Genomic DNA, 26331 nt, shown 5'->3' with positions numbered 1-26331 from the left:
GAGGAGTTTGAATCGAGTGCGTTTGTGTATTGGACGCCAGTGTAGTTTCCTGAGGTGTTGTGCAATGGTAGTTATGTGTGGGGGGCTGAGGATGAGTCTTGCTCCTGAGTTCGGGATGGTCTGTAGTCTTCTAGTGAGTTGCTTGGTGATCCCGGCGTATAAGGTGTTCCCATGTCCAACTTGCAGGTGACTAGGGCGTGAGTGTCAGTTTCTCTTGTGTTGCTTGAGAGCGATTTGAAGGTCTTCCTCGGCATCTTCAGGGCATGGAAGCAGGATACAGTGACGATGTTGACTTGTGCAGTCATGTCCAGTTTGCTGTCGATGATTATGCCGAGGTTCCTGGTGTGGGTTCTGGGTGTGCGTCTGAGTTTGGCCAGCCACCAGATGGAGATCCATGGTGAGGTGTTCTTGCCGAAGATCACTACTTCTGTCCTGTGTTGAGCTTGAGATAGTTAGCTTTCATCCAGATAGTGACTTCATTTCATGCAGGCAGTGAACTTGTTCTTTGGGTCAGGGTGTCTTGTGTGAGAGGGTGAGAATGAGTTGCAGGCCATTTACGTAGGAGAGGATGTTGATGCTGTGTGTGTGGATGACATTGGCCAGAGAGATCTTGAGGGACTTCACATATGAGTTTGCGGGCTTTCGAGGAGCAAGGTACCAAGCAAAAGGTTTGTGTTCTATCTTTTAAGAAGGATCAGATCCAGCGTAGAGCGGGTTCTTGGGCACCAATCGCATGCAGGTGCCTAATGAAGTTGGGGCGTAAGACTGGGCCAAATGCTGCAGAGAGGTCCAGGAGAATGAGGGCTGCTGTCTCTCCTCTGTCAAGGATCATGTGGATGCGGTCTTTGACGTCATTGAGCAGTGTTTCTGTGCTGTGGTTGGGCCTGAATCCAGATTCCGTGGCAACGAGGAGTTGGTGGTTGCTGAGGTGGTTGATGAGATGTCATTTTTTTAGTTTCTTTTTAGTTTTTTAGTTTTTGAGTTTCTTTTTTAGTTTCTGCCGGTATGGTAGGAGGGAGATGGGTCTGTAGTTGGAAAGCGTGGCTGGATCAGCAGAGGGTTTCCTGAGTGGCGGCATGACAGTGGGATGTGTCCACGTGTCCGGGAATGTGGCTGACCCAATGGAGGCATTGAGGAGGGGTGTAAGTGCTTCACTGATTGGTAGGAGTCCTTTGGTGAAGACATGGTCAAGGGTCAGATGAAGCCCCCGAGTGAATGGTCTTCATGGTAGCAGGAATTTCGACAGTGGTGATGGCAGGCCATGCGGCCAAAACTCGTGCAAGGTCCGATTGAGGGTCAACGTTGCTGTATATGGAAGTGCTTGCTGCACAGGTCTTGTGAGGTGGTGATGTTTCTGGAGGAAGCAGGAGATGTGTTAAAATCTCTGATTATGGTGAAGATTTTCTTGCTGCTGTTAGTGCTGGCTTCGATGTGTTCTGCAAGAGCTGTGCGCTTGGTGTTCCATATCTGCTGGTGGTAATGCCATGAGTTGCTACGGTAACAGAGGCCGGTTTATGTTCATTTTAATATACATTTTTAAACAAGACTTACAACACACCAGGTAATGCAAGGAAGGATGGCCCAGAACTCGACCATACATCTAGATCTGAAACACGTTTCAACACCAGCAAATCACATACAGACTAACTGCATCAGAAATAAACCCACACACCAACAAACCTTCCTGTCACTATGTCAATGAGTGTATTTGTCATTTTGCCCCTTTTGTGTAACAATTATTTGAAGAGGAGAGAGAGGGTTTAAAGGCAAATGACCAACATCTTTGACATATCCATGGAAACAGTCATCGCCAGATACTGCTTATCACCTGATTTGATGCTTGCCATATTTGCTGACTGGTAGCAGGAGCTTGGTTCACCTACTGCCTGCTCTTAGACTTTCTTTGCCAAAATCAAAATTCTGGCCACTGGATCCTTCCAGAGTGTGAGCATCTCACAGGCAAGCCAATCTTGATGCTTGCATCAGGTACTAATATACATCTACCGAAGAGTGCACCAGCTTATCACCATACCACAGTCACTGGAGGCAAGGAAAATGGGTGCCAAGGGGATTTTATGCCTTTGCCCTTGTGTGATAGGTGCCCCAGATTGCATTCATGTGGAATTTCAGAAACCTCACCACACAGTGCACCTTTTCATTAACAGACACCATTGGCACTTAATCAACAGTCTGTGATGCCAGTGACTGTCTCATGTATGTATAGACTGCCTTACCTGCAAGCACATATGACAGATATATTTTCATCAGTCACCTCTTTTACGTATGTTGCTTTCAGGTGATTTTGGTGATGTTAGTAATTGGTAGAACACGCATTCAGATAGGTGCTACGTATGGTGGAATCTCAAACATACTCACTCTTTGCTCACTACAACATAATTAGCACACATTATCCTGACAATCACTGCATGTATGTAGACATGATGTAATACACTTAGTATAGAGCCCACTTTTAAGAAATACCATGTAGGTATGCTCTTTCTCCTCATCTCCAGTCACTATACCTCAATGGAGGCACAATAGGGCACACACATGTACCGAAGCCATCATTGAAAGCACTTTTGGGACTTTTAAGTCATGATTCTGATGACTTCACTGTACAGAAGTTGTGCAAGACTAGTGTAGCCTGTTGTGTTGCACTAAGGGCCATATGTAGGTAGCCTCACATTTACCGATTCATAAATACCGAATTTTACCGATTCGGTATTTTTGAATCGGTAAATGTGATGTAGGTAATAATTTGGTAAATTTTACCGAATTGGAAAAATGCGGTAATTATGAATCGGTATTTACCGATTCGGTAATGAGGCATACCTTCCCATTGATTCCTATGGGCCTGGAGGTAATGGGGGGAGCATATTCAAGGGTGGCAGGGTGTCACATTGACACACTGTTGCACCCCTGAATCATGCATGTGTGCACATGTGGCGCACATACATGCCCTAAGGGCATGTATGTCTGCCACATGGCACTCTTAAATCTGCAAAATATTACTTTTTGCAAGGTATTCGTTATTTATCACCAACCTGTATTTGGTGGTAAATAACGAATTCTCAATACTAATTTTCACTCTTTAGAGTGCTCCCTACATATGATTTCAGGATTCGGTATTTGCCGAATCGGTATTTTACCGATTCGGTAATTTACCGAATCCTGAAATATGCTTCCTACATCTCAAATAGCTAAATACCGGTCGGTAACGGGATATTTACCGAATTTCGGCCGTTACCGACCGGTATTTAGCTACCTACATGAGGCCCTAAGTCCCTATGCAACAGTGATTACATGTGAACCATACCCAGGTCTTTGGCCACATCTGTCTACCCAGAGAAGGGACCGGCGACTCTGGAGGCACCTTAGGTTGTTGTGGCAACGTCCCGGGGCAGATCTGAAGCCCCCGCCCCAGTTTGTCAAGACCCGGCACCGCGTGGACCCGGACTTCTAGCGGGTTCGACGTCAAGGACACGAATAATCCGTGTCCCTCTCACAACTTTGTTGTGTTTCTGGGATTACAGTATACTCTCCCCCTTGTTTCTGAATCCCACCCCTTTCTTTTCTTTTTAATCACCACCTTGGTCCTGACGAAGCGCTAGGATCCATTAGGGACCGGCAACAGCGCGAAACATGTTGACCATCACTTACACTCCCTCTCTCTCACTCTAAACCCTCACTCTTACGGGCCGAGAGCAGCGGGACGTATTTACAGCTTTTTGTCCCCCACCCAGAATGTTTATATAACATTATCCCCCGCAATTTTTAGCAGACCTCCTGGGCCCACCAATAAACAGTTAGGGCACCATTAGGTCTTTTTAGCCTCACCACCACCCCCCTCCCCACACACCCACACGCACAACTACGGCGACTCCACCAAAAGATCTCCGATAGAGAGCCCTTTTAGGGCCCGTGAGGGACTGCAGCGCCACCCCCACGAGGAGCACAGCCCGATGATGATGCTTTGCACCCGCAAGGGTGTGTGAGGGCACTTCTAGTACCATCCAGGAGTCTCTAGTCTCCATCACACTATCACTTTCGAACCTGGTCTGAGACCCTTTGCCATTCTCTCCTTTTCCCCTTCCTTACGCTGAGTAGACCATACTGGCCTATATATTTCTTCAGGAACTGTTACCTTATTTTGCATGTGGTTTAACTTTAGGAGCATCGGTACAGGACCTTTTCCCTTTCCTACTCATCCGCTCCTTGTCCCCCCATTCTCCCTGAAGTGTGCATACATACCCAGAGAAGGGTACAGAACACATTTCAGGGTATATAGGTGTGGGGTAAACTAATAAACTCATTTTTCACTTGAACTGGTTGTTTGACTGATGCATGTTTTTGGTTGGACACCGTCTTGTCTATGATGAGTGGTGGACTGCTACCCTGACTGTATAGATCGTCAGAGTCAATACTGTTTAATTCACAAAATGTCAACAACAAATCTGCTATGTACAAGTTAATTAAATTTCATTACACTTTCAATAACATTCACATGCGTTTGACTTATAATGCTAAAGTACAGTCTCTCACATAGTACCATATTTTTTTGACCGAACATACATTCTACAGCCCTTACTTTTTTTCTCACATATCACAATCATAACCACTCTGTGTAATCATTTTTTGATACCCAAAATGTTTTTAGGGTTTGTTTATATGATGACATCTCCTTCCTGTAAGCATAGGATTCTCCAACCCGTATGCAAAGCAGAGGTCTCTGCATATAGGTGGAAGGTCTAGCGCCCTGAGACCTTTGGTGATTTGTGCGCTTTACAAAAATATTTGACATTTGACATTTGACAAGCTCTGCAATGGGGCTGGAGATCTCCAACTTCTGCAACAAACAGGACATTACATACAGGAATAGGAATCCAGCAATTTTCTCATCATTCTGAGCCATCCTTTCTCCAAAACAACATCCTCCTCCGTTTTGCTGATCGTTTCTGTATCCAAACCCCCAACATGGCTGAGGGACAAGATGAGAGGGGTCCCCTACACTGATGTAGAACTTAACATAATCTGTGAGGGGATCCTCCCATGGTACCCTCAGCATTTTGGGGCTATAGATACCCAGCCTAGCAATGTAGCATAAGCACAGATTTGGGAGGACATCAGCACTTGCTGCAGAGCAGTGGGTATTCCCCCCGGTGGGGGAAAAGAATGCTGTAAGCACTGGTACCTTCGTTGCTTGACCATAATTAAGACCCAGGATGTTAAGGGTGTGTCCTCCCAACCACATTCTAGGCACCCCCACAAGACTCCACTGTACAGGAGGGCCCTGAAAGTAGCTTGGCAACAGACAGGCAGTAAGTGTATTATTTGTACATTCAAATAAGAGCAAATGAGTTTTGATATGTGTTTAGTGTGAGTTGTTTTTCTGACATTCCATGTTGTATTTAACCTGTTTCTGGGTTATGAATCAAGCGAAAATGTGCATTCACCAATGTAATGTATTTTGATGTACTAATCATTTAATCATGACATAAAGAAAATGATTTTCAAATTGTTTTATTTTGTAACAACATAACAATTAGAACAGAACTGTAATGTTTAGTATATGTAAAATTTCCAGTAAGTCCAGGTTTGATTACGTAAAGCTGACATCAAGCACCTTGACCGTACTTTCGAAACACCATATTTTTTAGTTTCAAAAGACAAAAGAAAATCACACAAATATTAAAATATTTTACAAATTGTGATTAAAACAATGAGAACAATCATCATCTTTTTAACAGCTTTTTCTCCCTCTAAAATACACTAATTTCAAAGGTAAGCAATGTGTTAAAGATGTTGTCAATATTTTGAAAAAACACAATTGAAGACAGGATTAAGCAAATAAACCACCCCTCTTTGCACAAACCGTTCTCCTCCTTTGAATGCCTGAAAAGAGAAATTCACTTTAAAATTAACATTTTTACAAAATACAAATTTTCAAAAATATATAGATACACATTGGCTATTTAAACATTTGTTAAATAATTTGCAATGTAATTTCCTGTATTTGAGGATATAATATCCTTTTTTAAAAAAAAAAGTTTAAGTTGATATGCAGCATTGAACTTATGAACTCAAATGCTCTATTTTTTTCACCCTCTTTTCAGTGGATCAGGCTGGCCATCAATCTTAAGTCCCAGGCTACAGAAGAATGTTCTCTGTTGCAAGGCAGGCACAGTATTCATCAACCACCAGAGAGGAAGAGAAAGCAGAGATTAGAAAGGAGAGTGTGTCTGCCTGGACGCAAACACAATCTGTTACCAAATGACTCCAGGTGGAAGTTGCAGGGCCAACAGCGTGGGGAAGATGTAGATACCACAAGCCAGGAGGAGACAGACAGTAGGTCTTCTTCCGGCCTTGAGGAAGATTAGCCTGTGGCGTCTGAATTGCAGGCCCCATTGTCAGCAGGGCTTGCACCCACCCCTCCATATCTCCAGAGGCCCCCAGGCCATCGGGCCTCCAGTTGAACCTTCTGCACAGCCTTCATTTCCTCCTCCAAATTCCTGCTCACAACTACTATTGCAGTTGAGGGATAATTTAGACCCTGTCACTCCAGAGCCCTCCTGTGTTGGCCACTCTTTACTCTCAAAATGTGTTGCCTCTTATTGAGATGCTGAGACTAATCAAAGATGTTCAGGGATCAATCTCTTGGGATATCTAGGACTTAATTTCAGTCAGAGTCAGTCGCTGAACAGCTCTGAACCTAGCATCCCGTCTGATTTTACAACCTGCACCACCTCTTGTTGTCCCATCTCACAATTTTTCTGCAATACCTGTTTTTTCTGCTAGCTCTTAGTTTTGTTGTCATGCGGGATGTCTGATTCTGCCACGGAAGCCACTGAATGTCCATATCGGAGGATGATTTTAACATGATTGTGGTGACCTGATAATGAATCATGTACTGTAGCGCCGAGGTACCTGTTGGGTGTTTGTTGTGCTTTATAAATTTCATATACAATACAATACAATACAATACAAACGTGAGCCTGACAATGGCCAGGAACATTTGCCCTCAAGCCAGGAACTTAACTCTGAGACTCCATCTGACTTGCGCTATGACTTTATCATTGTTTTAGGCAGTGGACTTGGTTTACAAAGGTTGCATTTTTTTCCAAAGTTTAGGAACAATTTATGCACTGAGTTTTTTTTAGACTTTTTATGGAAAAGTTCTTTACATTATGTCCCTTGTGTATAGACTTGCTCCCTAGAGATTCCCTCACATGTTTTATTGTTTACCACCTCCTCCAAGTGTACATTTCCGCTCTGAATCAAGACTCTATTTTATTTACTTTTGCCCATTCACAAGGACAATTAACCCCTTCGCCGTGGCGCTTGGGGGGTTTGGGGGCAGCGCGGCGCCGCCATGCTCGTGACGGAACCACTCCGTCATGAGCCATGGGTGCGCTGTGCTCATGACGGAGTGGTTCCGTCACGACTCAGCCCACTTGCGCTAATCGCCCGCACAGGCGGGGAATTAGCACCGCGTGGGCGGAGCGGCCGCCAATGGCCGCAGCATGACGGAACCACTCCGTCATGAGCACACGGCGCCCGTGGCTCATGACGGAGTGGTTCCGTCATGAGCAGGGAAGGGGTTAAAAAAAATATATTGTTTCCATTTCTAACGCTATTAATAATTATAAATAGAAAAAAATGTAAGTCATTCATGTCTTTGTTGTACTTAAACAATTTACAGATTAATGCATTGTATGTCATGAAAATGAAATGCTTAGTTATGTTGAAGATACAATTAATATAATAAAGACAATATTAATTGAAATACATTTTGAAGGTCAACAGAACATAGCATAAATCAAACTTTTAGACAGTTTTTTTATAGAAAAAAGGTAGAGTATTTTAATTTTCAAAATGGCTTTCAGTGAATGTGTTAGGGATAGAAAAGTGAAATGTAACAACATTTTTTGAGACTTTATCCTACTACTCCTCCTACATAATACTGGTGCTGAGTTTGATTGCGAATGTGCTTGTCTTGTGGGTAGTTGAGTTGGTGGTGGAGGTGATGGTGGTGCAGGTGGTTGTGGCAGAGGTGGTAGGTTCACAGGTGGTGTGTCGCTACTAGATTGAGGTGCCTCTGTAGAATCATGTGCATGTGTTGACTATGAAGAATAACATTGGCATGTTTTGTAGATTTCCGCTATCATCTTCGTGGCCAAGGCATGTTGCCTTGCACTCTCTTCCCTCAAACGTTAAAGATGTTCTCGGTGTATCCTTCTATTTCGAGGCCTGGAGTCACCCAGTTCTGTGAGATGCACTGCTACTGTCTCTGTGGTTTCAATACTAATTATTCCGTTTTTTTGTATAACTGTTTACAAAACTTGAGACTAAGTAATCAATAAACAATTCTTTTCAACATGTTGTGTTAAATCGTTTAATTGTTTAAACAGAAATAAACATATCCAATCTGTAAGAATCTAAGGTAAGTATATACAAATCTTCAATGCTCGCTAATTTACTTCTTAACAAGCGTCAAAACAAATTCATGTTTCATCAACATTTCAAAAATGAAAAGAATTCCTAATGCATTTCGGCTTTAAGAAAACCCTTCTTCAGGGGTGCTGCAAAGAGAAAATGAGATGAATAATCGATTTTTGTTCCTTCCGAGTGGAACTACAACAAAACAAGAAGTAACCAGACATATCATAAGTTGCTGTAAATGAACTGTGTACATCGTCAACAATAGGATTTGCACTTAGAGAAAGAAAAGAAATAGAGCTCTAGAATTGTTTATTGTGTCCGTGCGTGATAGAGTTACCGCACCCTGTGGGATCAACAGACACCCATTAAACGTGCTTAGCTGTGTGTTGTACCATTTGATGGAAACCACAGTGGGAGTCAGTAAATTTGGTGACATGCAAGTTTTCTGTAAAAACAGTGCCGTGTTTGAAAAACGTGAGTGAATATTTAAATAGCCGTCATGCGTAATGTGAAAATAGCACATACCCGTGCCGCATTTTATGACGCCATCTTCGTCGCTAAAAATAAAAAGAACGGAACATTACATAAGGATGTCCTTCCCGACGTATTCTACATAAGCGTGATAATAAAAAGTGAGGAAACTAAAGCTTACCAAAAAAGTGACTTCCGTAAGAAATTCAGAACTAGACATCCATCAGGTGATCGACAAGTGAATAACGTTTATCGTGCAGAGTGAAAAAGACTCACAGGTTTATTGTCAGTTAACCACTGATGTTGGTCACTGAAAGTGAAAAAATTAAAGGCTAAATATTCAAAATGTGAAAAATTAAAAACACAAGGATAAAATTAAACGACGCGAATGTGAAAACATGGTGCTTACCAGATGCGTCGTTAGAGGTGATGGTGTCTGAAAAGGTAAAGGGTCAAATTTACCGTGCTGGACACTATAAGCTTCACAATGCTAATGTAACCAGACCATGTCACTGGGTAATCTCAAATATAAATTAACGTGCTCGGTGCTTACCTTAATAATGTAAAACTACCGCCGGACTACCACCACTTCCGTGTAGACAAAAAAGGTCGTCATGACGTATACAAAAAATACGCCCCTCATTTTAAAGGCAAAGGAGGTTTTTGGTAACCAATCAAGAAACCAAGAAAAAAAGTTGCTTTATTGATATTCTCACGTCGACAAAAAAGTTCAGAATGTGTGTAATTGGAAGACAACCTCTCCTGTGAGAAGTGTAGAATAGAGGAACCGGCATATTGAAACTTAAACGGGTGATAAAATCTGAGTAAACCAGCAGGATTTCAGTGTGATGCTCGTGTTAGTGAAATGCAGTGATATAAATATTCAGACATTCTGTGTGAAGTTAAAAGAAGTAAAGAGAGGCGAAATGTGTACTAGAACTGAAGACTTGTGCAAATCCTTTACATGAACCAAGAGGTGACCATTGTTAACAGTAACTATGTTGACTATGAAGAATAACATTGGCATGTTTTGTAGATTGCCGCTATCATCTTCATGGCCAAGGCATGTTGCCTTGCACTCTCTTCCCTCAAACGTAAAAAATGTTCTCAGTGTATCCTTGCCATGTCTTTGATAACATTTTACATCATTATCCAAGGCACAGGTCTGCCTGCTAATCATCTGAGGGTCTCCTTTAACCCCTTCAGCGCGGCGCAGATTTCAACGCCACGCTGAAGGTTCCGTGCGTGGGCGGGGCCATGACGGAACGGTTCCGTCATGCGCACAGCGCAACCGACGTGCATGACGGAACCGTTCCGTCATGCGCGTCGAAGGGGTTAAGGGAGACAACTATCTCATGGAGAGTATCCCCATGCATGAATATGCTTTTGCACAGTGAACTGTTATTGGAAAAAAATGATACTCCCAGTGATCAGGGTTAGTCCATGCCAAACTGCACCCCCCTCCTACATTGGCTATCTTACAACAAGGCCAGCAGCTTGACCATCACAGAGAGAGGTGCCATTTTGGTGGTTGTGGGGGAAGGGATGATGAATGGGGGATACCTGTCCCTCACCAGGGGTGTTCTCACAATCAGGTGAATGACAGATGAAAAATGATGTACATTCACTGGAGGAGTGTGTAGGAGATTCTACAGAGTTACCTGTTAATTGATGACTTTCTGGGGGTGAGTCTTGCATAGGTCGACCAAGCATATGTGTCTGCTTAGTTAATGGCTGGGAACTGGCAATCCTCAAAAGTGTTCTTGGAAGAAGACTGCTGTCCAGTCATAAAATGGTCTTCATGGAAATGTTTTGTATAGGAACAATGTCCTCCTCCTCGACCCGCTCTTTCTCCTCCTCCTCCTCCTCCTCATGAGCAGTGTTGGCTGATGAGATGGTTGCTTGGAGGAGGATTGGCTTCTCTACTTGAATTGCCCGTCATCTTCCACTTCTAAAAGGTACAGCATCATCGTATTGTGCATTGTCCCTATTGCTTGCAAAAAGAAGATGTAAACAGTTGAAATACATCAAATACAGTTTTGTGAAAGCACTACTTTAATTTTTCTGAAAATATATACGGAATTTAGTCCTATGTGAACATAAAGAAACATTTGGACATAAGGGTTGATCCATTCATGGAACTATTATAGCTCGACAATGTTAACTCACCAGTTCGAACCACAGATGTTTGATTTCTGGATGACCCCCAAGATGTCAGCTGCTGAATCAGTCTCCTCGTTAGTGTTGCCAATGTATCTCCTGACCCAGCAGCTATAGAGAGATTAATCATGTTCAGTAACTATTGGCTAACTTTGAAGGTGCTTTTAACCACAAATGCTGACACATTAGTAATAAATACATGAAAATAAAACAGTCAACACCAATACAAACACGTTTAACTTTTTATAAAAAATAAACAATATAAAAAAACAGTGAAATGACTAATGATGAGATGTAGAAGTGAAGATCAGTGGTTCCTAGACTTACATGACAGACGGATGGTATAGAACCTAATTACTGCTGGTAGGATGTCCCGTAATGTCATTGATGTTGTTGTTCGCAAGGTGGATACCAGGGGCTGCTATATGGTTGAAGCTGACAGGAGAGAGGCTTAACTAGATTAGTATGTTATCCTAAGTCACTCATGATGATGATATTTTGATGGTTTAAATACAAACTTTGAGATATATTTCCCATTTTCTAGCATATCACGTCTGTCCCTCCCACATTTACTCCAAAAACTTTTACTTAAGTGTGCATAAATCTCTAAGGATAAAAGAATATGACACTAATATGCGTACTAATACCACGCGTGCCATTACAATGCGGGTATTACTACGCATAGTCATTCACCACAACCTACCATTACAGCGCATGCTTTTACCACAAATTTTCCTTTACCACGCATGCCATTACAACGCAAAGGCATGCGTGGTAAAGGTGTACTCTTGGTAAAAGTATCTAAGGTAAGTTACACTACCCTGCCTTACCCTAAACTCTGAATTGGTACCGCTGCACAACCCTCCCCCGACCCCCAGTCCTCTCCCTACCCTAAAACACTACCCTGCACAACCCCCGACCCCACCCTGAACCCTAAAACACTTCCCTGCATGACCCCCGACCCTCCCCATAACCCTAAAACAGTACACTACATGACCCCCCCACCCGACCCCCTTTTACCCTAAAAAAGTAACCCCCACCCAAGGCCTAATCCAACTTACCTCTCTCTCCTAGTGGTTCCTCTCTCTCTTCGTGGTTCCTGGTTCCCTCTGGTCGTCTGAGGGGTGGTGCACGTCGTTGTGACTAAACAGAAGAGCGTCTGTTTCCTCACAACAACGTGGATCGCCTAATTTGTTTTTACAAGGTATGTGCTATTACCACACATACCTTTACAACGAATGTGTGGTAAAATCACATACGTTGTGAAAAATGCATAGTAATGACTGCGTTATAATGGTATGCGGGGAAACAGCTGCGTTGTAATGGCTGTTTCCCAGGATAAAAGATAGGAGAGGCGGAGACCTCTGCATGTAGGTATGTGAATAGCATTTTATAGTACATTAATAGTACTACTATTGTACAACTAAATGCACTACAACATGCAGTTTGTGAATAGACCCCTCTGTTAGTAGATCTACATGTGTAAATTTACCTTTGTGAATAGGGCCCATACTGTTTAGCCTACATCACTACAGTGCAGTCTCTATGTATTGATGAGTTCTTAATGAAAGTCTGTCACATCCATTCTAGTGGTGAAGCTGTACCTCTGTGTTACATGGCAGCTTAGACACACCTGTGCTCAGTGTCAGTTGATCTGGTGTTTTAACTGCACCAAGGCTGCTTCAGAGGCTAATATGTCTTTAATGCATGAAGGGGACTAGTGACTGCTTATGCATATGATACATGGATGTTTCAGAAAGTATAGGGCATTCCTGTAGTCATGTGGGACCCTTTATAACATATGATATGGTAAATTTCTCACTCTGTAGAAGGTTTGATAAGGTGTTGCAATTTAACTTAAATTATATGACCCATAGGCAGTGCTGTATCTGGCAATCCTTCAGAATCCAAGAGCCCTCGGCCAGGTCAGTCTTGAGAATATAGGTGCACACTGCCTTGCACAAATATATGTCCTGTATACGAAGAACTTGAATATCAGTTCCAACTACACTTCTAGCACCTGTGCCCTATGACAGGGTGGCCAGACCTTCAGACATTAATCTCTTTCACATATCATCACCTGCACCACTACTGTGTCCCCCTTATTTTATTTCTCCTCCCTCTACTTTATACTTCTTCCAATCCCTCTCCAAATCCAGTAGATTTTCTTCTCCCTTTTACTTAGGCATCCCAGTTCCCACCCTTTCTCCTGACCCTACACTGTGTGGTTTCTGTGGAAATATGCTTTGTTTGTATCCATTTTAGGATTACACTTGAATTGTACTTCTAAAGTTGGATATCTCATGACTCACAGATACCACAGACACATGTTCATAAGCTGCACAATAAGGAGGGACAGAGTTTGGTACCGGAGGGGGACAGAGGAAATTGGACCTTTGGCCACTATGCACAAAGAGCACTCCCAAGGACCATAAATGACTCATTCACGATTTTGGATCTGGCTACAGTGTAAACCAGCGAATGTTGGTCTACATAGCCCATCAGGGCACGGTAAGGGGAAACTAATTTGGGTTTGGGACACTTCTACCTGTACGAAGGTCACTGAGGGTAGTGATGGAACTGTGCTCACAAATGCCTAAGAAATCTAATCATTCTCAGCCAAAGGGTGAGTTTTGGGAGGGGGGAATTATCTTTTTTTTTTGTTCAAATATTTTATTGTTTATATAAAAAAGAAGTACATTGTTAATACAATAACAATTATCTTGAGCATCTGGTCTACATCTCTAGACCTCTTCCACTTGCTGGGCCTTCCAGTCAGGTAGGTTCAAAAGCAGTCACAGTACATGCCAGAAAGCCTCCTGTTCCAGCAGGTCAACAGACTTAGTCCTAGCCTTGAAGAAATATGCAGCGCTCAGCTTCACATTTAGGAAGCACAAACATATGGGTCAATAGAAGTCTCTTGTCAATGGAGATCTTCCTTTTGCTTGAGCGTGGCTCAAGTATATATTCAATTACCTAGAACTTGGGAAGCAACCCAGTGCCAATCTGCTCCAATGAATTTTTGGGGTTCAAAAACCCAACCAGTCGGGTTGGGGCAAAATTTCCCTTTTCAGAGCGAATGATGGAGAGAACGGACCTTGCCCTGCTTAAAGAATGCATTGTAAGGGCTGGTATCTGGGGCACCATGAAGGCACATTATCTGGTGGTCATCTTTAGTGAGAAACCTTGTGTATTCCCTTCAGAGAGGCGCTTGCAGCAAAGGAGCAAGAGGGTGATAGAAGAAGTGTGATTGTGTATGGGCTAACCCTATTGCTTCTCAGTGGTCAACTCTTATCCTCCATCTGACGTTCAATATTTTTGCAAAACAAATGTTCTACGGAAACCCTAGCACTATAAAATGTGTTTGAGATCATAATTGCAAATGTAAGCCACATATTTGTGAACACTTTCATTCATAAACAATAACTATAATGGAGCCCTTTTTACCAGAGGTCATCAAATTCAGTTTACATGGTGAGACTTGTAAGCATCACCCCTAGGTGCTGCTAGAACACATCAACATTCTACAATGGATACAATGGATGTCACTAGGCAGGACCTTGGCAAGTTAGTCAAGGGGAGGCTATTCCTTCGAGACTGCAGGGTCAAAGACTTGTTTAGTGTCGCCTGTTCCTAAAGATGTCCCTACAAAGCACTAGATGTGCAGGTTTTGGTGCCCTTGAGATTAGAGCCCTCTCAAATTCATTAATGAAATGGATGGCTAATCATAATATAATATATACAGATGTGTACAGTATAATGTGCTATTTATTAAGATTGTGGAGTGTGGGGAGGGACTATGACTCGTCGCTTGTGAAGCATGAACCCCCATCCCTCTCTCAACAATAGTAATATATACTCTGTGTATATACATATCTGCCTGATAGTGAAATTTATCATGTGTATTTGTTTTAACAAAAGGTATTCAACCAAAACCAGTAAGCAAGGGGTTAAATATGTGTAGCAAGACACACACACAATGAAGAGATGTTGTCACTATTAAGATTGATGTCTTCTTTTGAAACAGAATTTTTACATGCAATCTGTGAGGCAGTAAAAAGTGATTTTCTCATACAACTGCTGTTTAAGACATAAGTTAGCGCAAAACTGTGGCAGAGACTTGTTTTAAGTTGGCGCTTCCAGTGCTCACTTTAGGTGACATGGACCATAGTCTGTGTCACAGGTTTGTGCTGACTGGCGTCTTAAATGATTAAACAGGAGAAGCAGTGCTAGTTTACTATTTTATACAGTGGCAAATGATTACTTGTCACTTGAACTTTAACCCCTTCCCCGCGGGGGTAATTCCCCCGCGGTGTGGAGGGGGGGTGGGTGGGGCCGCGGCGCCGCTGTGCTCGTGACGAGCTCAACTCATCATGACTCACAGTGGATCTGTGCTCATGATGAGCCGAGCTCGACACGACCCCGCCCACTGATTAATTCTCCCGGACAGGCGGGGAATTAATCGCGAGTGGGCGAGCCGCAGCCGTTATGACGAGCTCAGCTCGTCATGAGCACAGCTCCACTGTGACTCATGACGAGCTGAGCTTGTCATTAGCACTCAATGAGTTAAAGGCATGTGCTGCTTTTGACTGGAAATGTAGCAGTATTAGTCAACAGAACATAACACAATAACATATACAAAGCGACAATACAACACAATTAAAACATAACAGAGCATAATACAACACAACAGTCAAAAGTGAATGCAACACAACCATAATACAACTCAAGCATTGCCATAGCCAATAGGTCTTGCCTTTGGGACCTTATAAGTGTTTAGCTATGCAACAGTTGCATAACTAAATACTTATAAGGTCCCAAAAGCGAGACCTATTGGCTATGCAAAGTGGCCGTGCGGCCGCGAAAGTGAAAGTGATCGCAATCACGATCAAACATCAAAGCGGTAAAGCAGGCACCCGCGCACATGCACTGTAGCTCTAGGCTGGCCTGGTAGCACTTTTTGGAGCCCTCTCAATACGTCTCGCCAGACCAGCACATGCACTGGGTCAGGCGAGACCTAACAATATCACAGTGCAATAATACCAGAAAAAACAGTGGCACAAAAACAACGGAACATATCACTACCACAACAAAATGCTCCTTAACATATATCCACAAACATTCTTGTCACGCATTACCATGTCCAGAAACTTGTTTTCATAATATGGTGGTAACAGTTATTTGCACCAAGCACTCCCTTAACTTACCGCCAGGCGGTTGCGGCGTTCACATAGCGGTCAGACTGACCAACTTGTAATAGGGCGGTCGGACTGCCGGTGGGGCAGGGCCCACACCGCCACCGTGGCTAGGGCAATCCGATGGACTGCCGTAGTCTTAATTAGGACCTTTGTATATATTGTCAACAAATGCGTGATTTTCAGAACAAACGCGAACGCACATGAAAAACAAGTGTTTCTGATTTCAAATAAATGAGGTTGACCAGTGAAGGTCTTATTGTAGAGTTCTTAAATGCCCCCTCCAGCCCACGAGTTTTATGTCACCTGTGCTAATACTAGTGACTCTTGGAAAGGAAGAAAACACTGGCGGAAAAAAGCAGCATGTGCTGGCCTGAGTGGAGGCACCGATAGAGATTAAAAACTAGCAATAACGTGGGCAGAAGCCAGTGAGAGTTGGGTTGGCATCGAATCGTCATATTTTTTAGATTAATTTTTAGCTTAGTGGTATTTTTAATGTTTACGTTCCGATGTATATATTCGTCAGTTCTAATTTTTGCGTGTCTCGTTCTATACTATAATGTTCTTCAAAGAAATCTTCGGAAATACGCAGAACCCATAACAAAATACTGAGCACATGGGTTGCTTCACAAAATGTTTTTATCTGGCCCTATTACTCATGTGATTGGTGTAAGTTAAAGAAGTGCTTGGTGCAAATACTTTTTATCGTTCCATTATGAAATTAGTTTTATATGTGGTAATGTAGCAAGTATATTTATGCAAGTAGTATATAGGTATAGCTTCCATCAAACTTTCCTGGCCGCAAAAGTGACAGGTCTGGTCGCAAACGCTGGCCGCAAAAGTGACAGGTCTAGTCTTAAATTTGACAGGTCTAGTCTTAAACTTGACAGGCCTAGTCTTAAACTTCTGGCCTTAAATTTGACAGGCCTGCCTGCAAAAATGGACATGGCTGGGGGTTTGCAGACAGCTGCAGGGGGAACAGCTGCGGGGGCAGTCCTGAGTCTCCCCAGCCCAGGGCCTGGGAGGAAGGCTATGGCATGTAGGTGTCAAAGTGGTAAAGGGTCCTTCCTCTGGCAGTTCTTCCAAAATATGCTAATACAAGCCCATTATAAAATATGAACCCCAGCCACCAAGGAGCTTTGAGATGCGAAAAAGACAGGTGTCCTGTAGAGCCAAAGCTTCCCATGAGAACCTGAAGCAGGGTGTCAGCTGCTAGGATGTAATTCACACAAACCCAAAGCCCCTGGTCCCAATTTTGACAGGCTAGTCCCAAATTGACAAGGCTGGCTGGAAATTTGACAGCTCGGGCAAGAAAAAACTCTGGCCTTCAAAAAAAAAAAGACAGGTGGTGGGTTTAGGATTGGAGCTAGACCCTGTTCCTGGGCTCCCTACTTCCCAGGAGGAGGTGTCACGCAGGTGTGAAGAGTTTTGGGGATGGCCACGCAAGCCCCAAAGTAATAAATGCTGTACTGGTTATACTGTACAAGGATAGAAAAAAAGGTTCCCATCAAAGACCTCCAGGACGTTGTTCTAAACACTCCTGAAGTCATAAAGGGTGTGGGGGGCTTCTAATTAGCCTGCTAGGACAAGTATAAAAGGCCCCCTCAAAGAACACTGTCAAACACCCATTCAAAAAACCCTTGAGGAGCGACTGGCGTGGATTGTTCTGCTGCACCTTGTGGATTTCTGCACCAACAGCCCTTCAAAAACCTTTGGGAGTGACTGGCCTGGATTGCTTTGCTACACCTTGTGGATTTCTGCACCAACAGCCCTTCAAAAACCTTTGGGAGTGACTGGCCTGGATTACTTTGCTACACCTTGTGGATTTTTGCCCCAGCACCTGTTCAAAACCCTTGGGAGTGACTGGCCGGGATTGTCTTGGAGGTACAGAGCCAACCCTTGAAACTTAAGGCAAGAATGGCGCTGAGCAACATCTCCCAGATTGAAGCAGCCTGTCAACATGTAAATCAGGTAAATAAAGGATGACGCAAATTATGTATTAGGGTGTATATGCAGGTTTTTTTTAAAAAAGGTGTACTTTAAAAAAAATGCTAAATAGTACTATGTAGGTTGGATTGTAAACTGTTAATCTTCAAGTCTATGTGTTGTGTTTAATGGTGACACTGAAGTTTTTTACAAGACGTGAAATGCGATGTAAATGTGTTTAAAGTGAATAAAGGTTTTGTTGAGGCGCTGAGTTTAAAGCTGTGTGTTTGTAGGTATTTAATGTTAATTGGGCTGGGTGTAGGGTAGAGTTTACAGGGTTTGTATTTAATGGGCACAATGTTGTAGGCCTTAGGAGGGTACCTGCAGAGGGATAATGTATATTTTACAGAGCCTAGAAACATTTAAACAAGCTTTTATACATTTAATGGCAATAAAATGTTAGAGGCTACTGCTGCTTTAAGTGTGGTTGTGCACAAACATGTAATGTACAGTTCATACAGTTCAAAATAAAGCTTTTTTTGTACTCACCAAGCCGCTGTTGTGAGGGGTAGAAGTAGGGGTCTGTAGCCGTGCAGGAGCCCCTGTAGGAGGGTTGAGTTGGAGGGTCCATGGTTCCTGGGTGGCTCAGGGGTCCTTGCGGGCATCGTTTTAAAAAACACCCCAAAGAGACCTAATGTTGTAGGAATTGCAGGCTCTGATCATGGGCAGGGCGCTGTGGGTCCTGGGGGGATCCGTGCCCCAGCATGCGGTGTTTACCGCTTTTTGTGTAAAAAATTAACCCCAGAGCCCGCTTCTCCATGGCGCTGCTCGGGGGTTGTGGGAGGCTGCGATGGTCCTGGTGGGATCCGTTCCCCGAATGCAGGCTTTACCGCTTTTTCAAAAAATTAACCCCAGAGCCCGCTTCTCCATGGCGCTGCTCGGGGGGTTGTGGGAGGCTGCCTGGCGCTGGTCCATGTGGGGCTCCGGGCCCCGAATGCTGGCTTTGCCGTTTTTTGTCCAAAAATTAACCCCGAGCCCGCTTCAGCGTGGTGCTGCTCGGGGGGTTCTGGGAGGCTGCCTGGCGCTGGTCCGTGTGGGGCTCCAGGCACCGAATGCTGGCTTTGCTGCTTTTTTTAAAAAAATTAACCCCGAGCCCGCTTCAGCGTGGCGCTGCTCGGGGGTTGTGGGAGGCTGCCTGGCGCTGGTCCGTGTGGGGCTCCGGGCCCCGAATGCTGGCTTTGCCGCTTTTTTTCTCCAAAAATTAACCCCAAGCCCGCTTCAGCGTGGCGCTGCTCGGGGGTTGTGGGAGGCTGCGATGGCCCATGGGGGCGGAGTTGTCTCGCGGCCGTATGCCGCTCTTTTTTTTTTTTTAATTTCATTGTTCAAAAAATGCCCCCGAGCCCGCTTCAGCGTGGTGCTGCTCAGGGGTCTTTTGCCTGGTTCCGGAGGGGGGTTGCGCTGCTCCTGGGAGGGCTCCTTAGGGCCAGCTGCTGCCTGTTTCGCCTCCGGGGTTGTTGTGCAAGGTCCCGCCCATACAGTGACTGTATGGTGACATCGCTGTAGGGGAGGAGCCTTACACAGCAGACCCGAAGGCGAAGCTCCCTGTGTGTGTGTGTGTGTGTGTTTTTTATTTATTTTTATTTATTTAATGCGTTGTTATATAGCGCAGACTTTACCCGAAGGTGTCAGAGCGCTTCACAATAGGAGCAGAAATGATACATAAGGAGAAAAATTACAAGTGAGCATGTTACAAATCAAACGTTACGGTCCATGAGGCAATAGTGACATTTGTGCAAGTATCAGGAGCAAACAACATACAAGAGTTAGCAAACGATACGTTACAAAAGGAAATGTGACGTGTGCAGGTTACAAGAGCATACAAAGTACACAGAGGTCAATAAATGGCAGACACTCAAAACACTAAAACAGAAGTTACGTTACATGAGGCAGTGGTGGCTGTTGTGCAAGTATCAAAAGCAGCCAAAATACAAGAGGTAGCAAACGATACGTTACAAAAGGAAAAGTGGCGTTTGCATGTGTGTGTGTGCGTGCGTGCGTGCGTGCGTGTGTGTGTGTGTGTGTGTGCTTATTTATTTATGTTATTTATGTAAGTCGCTTTTATATATAGCGCGGACTTCACCCGAAGGTGTCAGGGCGCTTCACAATAGGAGCAGTAATGATACATAAGGAGTAAAAATACACGTGAGCATGTTACAAAATCAACCGGTGCGTTACACGAGACATTAGTGACAAATGAGCAAGTATCAAGGGCAGACAAAATACAAGCTGTAGCAAGCGCTACGTTGTGTGTGTGTGTGTGTGTGTCCATGTGCGTGTGTGTGTGTGTGTGTGTGTGTGTGTGTGCACCCCTCTTAACAGTTTTTAAAATGCCTACAAGAATTGTTTGAAATTGTAATACATTGTTTAAGAAAAGGTGTGTTTTAAAACAGTTGCTTTTTATTTAATACAGATGCAAGACCCTGCAAATGCCGTAGGTACGTGTGTACCCCTGGCGATGGACACCAATGTAATAACTAGCAACCCAGTACAGTTGACAACACCGCAACCAGGTATATATATTAGGAGTTGTGTAGTTCTACGTAGTTTTGTAAACCAATTACGCATAAGTTCTCTTTTTTCTAATGCGGTTCTCGTGTATGTATGATTTTACAGCTTATGATCCCGACCTACAGCAAGTTTTTGAAGAGCTAATGAGGGACATCGAGGCTCAAGGAGCTATGAACACTGTGCAAAACACTACAGTTCCTACAAGTAATTAAAAAGACCGCTGTTATTTAAACTGTCTAAGGCGCTAGGGAGCTGTCGGGGTAGGCCAGAGTTCTGACCCTGAGGGTGTATAGGAGGACTCCGGCGAAAGATGCCTAATGTTGGGTATTATGTTTCTTTACAGGAGCCCCCACGTTATGCCAGGACGGCGGCATGGGCCAAGAGGCGGCGCAGCGTTCAAAAGAAAGCCCTTTGAAGAGGAAAGCTTCAACTTCTAAAGTGGGACCCCTGTCAAAGAAAGGAGCTGCAAAAAGACCGCTACCAGGTGTGTTTGTTACAAAAGGGTGTGAAAAGTACTACCGGTGTTACAGACTCTCAAGCAGAAGGGTACAACGGCTTGTAACAATGCCTATATAAAAAGGTGGCTGTGTAGAACTCAGTATGGTGTTGACTGCATGTGTTGTTTTATGTTTCCTCTAATATATATATATATATTCTGTTTATATTTTAGAAGCGTCTAAGAAACATGCTGCTGATGGGGGGTTGGCGCAGCCCTTAAGGGACATAACAACAGTCGTCCAGAACAACAGAAGCGGCGCAAAAGGCGTGAGTAGGAGTGTACGCCAGGAGAAACTCTCTACGTACTACACCCCAAACAACAGGTTGAACATTCTGCACAGGGGCGGGGTCAACACCGGCGGAGTGCTTACAAACACAGATAACACCGGGGAGGGTCTGTGTAAAACAGCTACAAAGGGTCTGAGCCCTCTCAGGGTGTTAAAAGGGAAAGGTGTCTCAATCACAGATCGCATTAAGAAGGATCATAGGCACTCTGAGAACCGTCACAACCCTTTAAAACATGTGAAGTCCATCAAGGTATTCACAGAACCCCAATCCGAGCCCTTAAACCTCAAGAAGACAGCGCCGGTGCTCCCAGAGGTCCAAGCCATGCTCTTAAGCCCTGAGAAGAAGAACCAGAGGACCCCTGAGCCCCAAGATAGCCCCTTAGACTTATCTGTAAAAAAGGATGCTAAGCCCCTGAATGAGGCCTATACACCCAAGAGACCCATGGCAACGATAGATGTACCGGTGGGTGTAGAAGAGGTGGCGCCCCCGCAACCCGCTAAAACAACACGCCTCTCAAGAAAATATCTGAAGCTGAAACCGGGGGTCCCTAAGTCGCAGATAGCCACGGTCCTCAGCAACCCCGAGGCTGTGGTGGAGCCACCCTGCGTCCTGAAACCCCAGACATTGGCAAATCAAATAACTGTCCGTGTAGAGGTGCACGCCCCTGAACAGACGCCAAAGCCGTTTGTAAGTGTTCAGGCCCAGCCAAGGGTCTCAACAGTGGATAATACGCATCCCCTAGAAGGTCCTTCTAGCACGGGTACCGACGCACTCACGCTGATGAGGGGGTTGGTAGACAGCATAGGTAGAACCCCAGAAGAGGCGTACCAAGGGTCTTTGAGCACAGAGGGTTTACAGAACACCGGTAACCATGCACAACACCCTAACACAGACATTTCAGTGCGGCCCCAGGATTACAACGACAACTCCTCACAATCCTCATACCCTTTGTCCCCTGGTACCCCACCGGGAGCATACGACCCTACCAGCCCCACTGCCAACCCCGTGTACAGACCTGTGTCCAGCCCCGCGGCCATGCCCGTGTACAGTCCTGTGTCCATCACCGCTACCATACCCGTGTACAGGCATGTGTCCAGCCCCGCTGCCATACCCGTGTACAGTCCTGTGTCCAGCCCCGATGCCAGCCCCGTGTACAGGCCTGTGTCCAGCCCCGCTGCCACACCCGTGTACAGCCCTGTTTCCAGCCCCGTGCCCGCTATTGGCAGTATAGCTGGTGCTGCGGAGTTGCCGCCATTTATAAGACCGCGCAAGGTGTGCCCCCCTAAGCAGGGACAAGATGTGTCTGTAAACGCAGAAGATGTATTCAAGGCTCATGTAAAAGAGATGCAGATGGCTGTTCCAAAATTAAGGCGTCAGGGGAACCGCGCAATCATGAGAATTGATCTGGGGTTTACCAAGAGCTGTAACAGGAGGGAGGCCCAACAGCTGATCGCTGCAAGGACTGGGTTGTGTAAAAATGGGATCATACAGATGTGTCAAACAACCGTGGCCGACATACATGGTATACAATGGTGACTAAGACAAGACCAACCCCTAAAGACCCCCACAGCGACTGGTGCTCATAAGAGGGCTCTAAAATATAGCCGTAAGGTCCAGAGGCTAGTGACAAAGTCTGTACGCTTCTTAAAACTGCTCAAGCAGCATCCATCTGCTGCCCCAAACCCCCTCAGACAAGACCCCACTGTTTTCCCACAGCCCCTCAGACAAGACCCCGATGTTTCCCTAAACCCCTTCAAACAAGGTACCGCAGCTTCAACAGCAACGCCTGAAACACTTAACCCAGCACTTCACCACCGACAATACATAGGGTCAGGGTCTAACATGCCGAGGGTCGGCCATTTGAAGGGGGTAGGGGGGCTGGCTTTAAAACTCCAAACACCACAGCCTTCAGAAGGACCTAGGGGTGGAACTGTAGCGGCTGCCTCCATGAACAAGGTGTCCAATGATACCGCCCTGGCTGTTCAGATAGGCGGGGGGTTTGTATCTAGAAAAGCCTGGGCCCGTAAAAAAAAACACAAGTGGCTTAATAGTACAAAGCAACGACGGCTTTTAATACATAAGCTGAAGAAGGCTAGAATATGCGCTACCCGCAGGTTTACAAGGACCCCTGAGACAGATCCCACCCCGGCCCCCCAAAATGACACATCAGAGAACACCTCCACAAATCACACTCCTACTGATGAGGGACCCGAGCCCTTGTTTCTAGAGAGTGTTAGAAGTTACACTCGCGAAGTAGAGAGGTTTAGGGCCGTAGAACACTATGAGGAGTTTAGATTTGTTAACCTACACCAAATAACATCAAACACTCATGGTGTTCTAGCTATACATCAGGCTGTGCAGGCGCTCATAGAAAGGTTGTTACACGATGTGGGGCCTAATGACTTTTTCCAACTCCGCTTCCAGGGGCAGGGTTTTGACACTCCTTTGTTCACCAGGCGGAAGAGCCGAGATGTTTTTGACGCTGTGCTATTTTTAGAAAACCTCTCAAGGCTTTTACAGAGTAAGGCTGAACTAGTCGCCTATGGCACTTTTAGAGTCATAGCCCTTATTGTACGAGGGCGTGAGTTGGGGGGTGTTTCCAGACCCTTAAAGAGCATACTATACAGTAAACTAATTGGTAAGAAACAGAGGTGGCTGCTCAACTTTAGCAACGCCTCGGCCAATACATGTCTGGCGGCCAGCATCGTGGGGCTGCTGATGGATCGCAAGACCCCTGACACTGTCATCATGTCTAGAGCTGCTGAAGCCCATGAGGTTCTTGAAATACCTCCTGACCGAATGGTCGGCTTTGGCGATGTAGGTCTTTTTGAGAACTATTTCGCCGTGACGGTGAAAGTTCTATATCACAACGGTTCCTGGAAGTACTTTACAACCGGGGGACCTGTGAGAAACAAGACCGTATATGTCCTCCACGTTGAAAATCATTTTTACGGCATCTTGAACCTTAAAGGTTTTCTGGGAACCAGGTATGTGTGCACCCACTGAGACCATATATACACCAATAAAGCATTTCACCAGTGTGAAATGCATTGTAAGATGTGTCAGAGGGACGGCTGTATAGAAGACACCACCCTGAAGGTGAGGTGTGGCACATGTAGGATGTTTTGTCGCTCGCAAAACTGCTTGAGCATACACGAGAAATCTTACAACTGTGTCCCTAAAAAGGACTGCACCGAGTGTGGGCGATATGTGGCAGTGGATCACAAGTGCAAAGGTATGATATGTCCCCGATGCCACGTGTCTTACAAGGCCGGCACCAACCACCAATGTTAATGTTATGGTTAAAGGTCCCCCGCAGACCAAGACCGAAGACTATATAGTATTTGATATAGAGTACACACAAGAGACGGGGGTACACCAGCCTAACTACATTTACGCACACCTTCTAACCTCCGACGTCAGTTGGGAGTTTGAGGGACGAACGTGTGTTGGTGATTTCCTAAGCACTTTCATTCAAGCCAAATTCCAAGGATATACCATGCTCGCCCACAACTCGAAAGCCTATGACACCTTCTTTATTCTACGCGACATGATTCGTGAAAAGATACAGGTGGAACTCATAACCCAAGGTTCTAAACTGATGCTGATGACGGTATGCCCTTTAAAAATACGGTTCATAGACACCCTGAATTTCCTCCCCATGAAATTGAGAATGCTGCCAAAGGCCTTCGGGTTCCCAGGATGTAAAGGTTATTTTCCACACTTTTTTAACACCTGGGCTAACCAGAATTATGTGGGACCTATGCCTCCTCCGGACAGCTACGGGGTTGAATACATGATGCCTGATGAGAAAGCGCGATTTCTACAGTGGTACTCTGAAAACCGTGAAAAGGAGTTTCACTTTCAAACAGAGTTGAAAGCTTATTGTCTGGCTGATGTAATGATCCTCAGGCAAGCTTGTAACCTCTTCAGAGATGTTGTGGTGTCTATGACTAAAGAAGTCATGGTCTTGAAACCTAAGACAATGCCTAAGAAAGTCAAGGCCTTGACATCCAAAACCCCTAAAATACAACATGCGGTCGAATACATAGACCCATTTCAAAACGCCACTCTGGCATCCATGTGTATGTCCATCTACAAACACATGTTTTTAGTGCCGGAAACTATAGCTCTAGTACCGCCAGACCTATATAACGGTAAACAGAAACGTTATTCAACCCCCTCTATCCAGTGGCTCATGCACGTCTCCGAGAAGGAGGACATCCAGATTCAACATGCCTTACAGGGTGGTGAATACCGCTTGGGACCCTATTACCTGGACGGGTACTCTGTAATTAAGGGTACGCCGACAGCCTTTGAATTCAACGGTTGTTTTTACCACGGCTGCCCCAAGTGTTACAAACCCCACGAGTATAACAAAATGCTGGGTACCAAATTTGAACACTTATACAGACGTACTCTGACAAAGGCCCAGTATGTTGAAAATCAGGGCTTTGCTATGAGATTTCTTTGGGAGCACGAGTGGTTAGATATGTTAAAAACTGACACAGCCCTCTGCTCGTTTCTTAAGACTCATGATTTACCCACACCTTTGGAGCCCCGAGATGCCTTATTTGGGGGGCGTACAAATGCCCATACAACTGTACAAGGCTGCTGGTGAGGGGGAGAAAATACACTACTACGACTTCACCAGTCTGTACCCTTTTGTGAACAAAATGAAGTTGTACCCACAGGGTCACCCCACCATCATCTATAGAGATTTTAAGCCCCTATCCGAATACTTTGGGCTTATCAAATGTGAAATCTATCCGCCTAAGCAGCTTTA

The sequence above is a fragment of the Triturus cristatus genome, chromosome 8, assembly GCF_964204655.1.
Source record: "Triturus cristatus chromosome 8, aTriCri1.1, whole genome shotgun sequence".
NCBI lineage: Eukaryota > Metazoa > Chordata > Amphibia > Caudata > Salamandridae > Triturus > Triturus cristatus.
Note: the sequence above shows the minus strand (reverse complement) of the source record.